The sequence below is a fragment of the Odontomachus brunneus genome, unplaced genomic scaffold, assembly GCF_010583005.1.
Source record: "Odontomachus brunneus isolate Ranch 3 - 2012 unplaced genomic scaffold, Obru_v1 Obru_scaffold_135, whole genome shotgun sequence".
In the NCBI taxonomy this organism is placed as follows: Eukaryota; Metazoa; Arthropoda; class Insecta; order Hymenoptera; family Formicidae; genus Odontomachus; species Odontomachus brunneus.
The window spans coordinates 733427-734843 of NW_022639585.1; the positions used below are offsets into that span (position 1 = coordinate 733427).

General features: G+C 49.4%; 1 pseudogene; it reads left to right on the top strand.

The window, feature by feature from the left end:
• Positions 1–669: 669 nt before the first annotated feature.
• Positions 670–1417, top strand: part of LOC116850189 — a 2338-nt pseudogene continuing 1590 nt past the window's right edge.

Sequence of the window (1417 nt, forward strand, 5' to 3'; positions counted from 1 at the left end):
CTTCATAGAAAATGGGAAAACATAAGGCACCCATATTCCGCGTTGCAGAGACGTTTGGCGGAAGAACTAACGAGAAACGCCGGTATAGTTATACCCGAGGAAGGATGCGGCATCCCGGAGATCGAGCGTTTTCAGCAGCTTCTCTCGCTAGAAAATATCGCGATTATCGTTTATAATTTCAAGAGTTTCGGTCGCGGAGTCCCTCCGTTATATGACGGATACTCGACGCTAGCCTCTCGTTCTCCTATAGCCAAGTATACATTAAATATAATGTATTACGATCACTCGCGGCATTATAGGCCTATTTTAAATTTAAAAGCCGCCTCGGCTAGTAGATATTGTGTTCCCTGTAACAGGGGTTACCGTCGTGAAACGGGTCATCGGTGCTCAAATACGTGTCCGCGTTGTCTCGCTGCGCCGCTGTGCGAGAAGCTAGACGCGCGATTGGTCGGCTGCGACGCATGTAACCGCGTGTTTTACGGCGAGAGCTGTTTCGAACGTCATCGCGTGCCGAAATCTTACACCGGCAAATCGTCATCGAGTGTTTGCGACGCCGTGAGATTTTGCAGCGATTGCGGGCGTTTGAAAAGATCAGGCGCAAAACACGCGTGCGGCGCGGCTTATTGTCGCATATGTTGCGCGTCGAAACCGCTGAATCACCTGTGTTTCATGCGGCCGCTTCGAAGGGGTCGCGTATCGGCATCGGTCAACGCGAAAGAACTCGAAAATGTCGACGAGACCGGTGATAGCGACGATAATGACGACGATGCGAGAACAGATCGGAAGGGTCGCGCCGCATTTATATTTTACGACTTCGAGACGCGACAAGACGAAATGCTCGAAGGGTGCGCGAACGTTAAAACGCACGTAGTTACACTCTGCGTCGCGCAGCACACGTGCGAAGCTTGCCTGGGAGAGGACGATATGGCGTCGCGATATCGCTGGTGCGGGGTGCGCGAATTTGTATTTCGCGATGATCCGGTAAAACAATTCGTCGATTTTGCAACAAGAACGATGATGCGTTTCTTCTGCTTCATCTGCGCACAATGCGGCGGCGTTCGACTCGCAGTTCATCTTGCGCTACCTAGTCGAGAGCGGTAGGACGAACGAGCCGAAAGTAATATTAAATGGGACAAAAATTGTATTATTAACCGTTGGACGGACAAAATTTCTCGATAGCGCTAATTACATGCCTATGCGGTTGTCGGCGTTACCGAAAGCTTTCGGACTGAAGGATTCCGTCGCCAAAGGCGTATTTCCGCATTTATTCAACACAATTGAAAATCAAAATTATATCGGCCCGCTACCGGATATTGATTATTATTCACCGGATACGATGAAATCGGACGAACGCGAACAATTTTTAACGTGGCACGCTGAAATGACGGGTAAAAACGCGGTATTTAATTTTCAACAG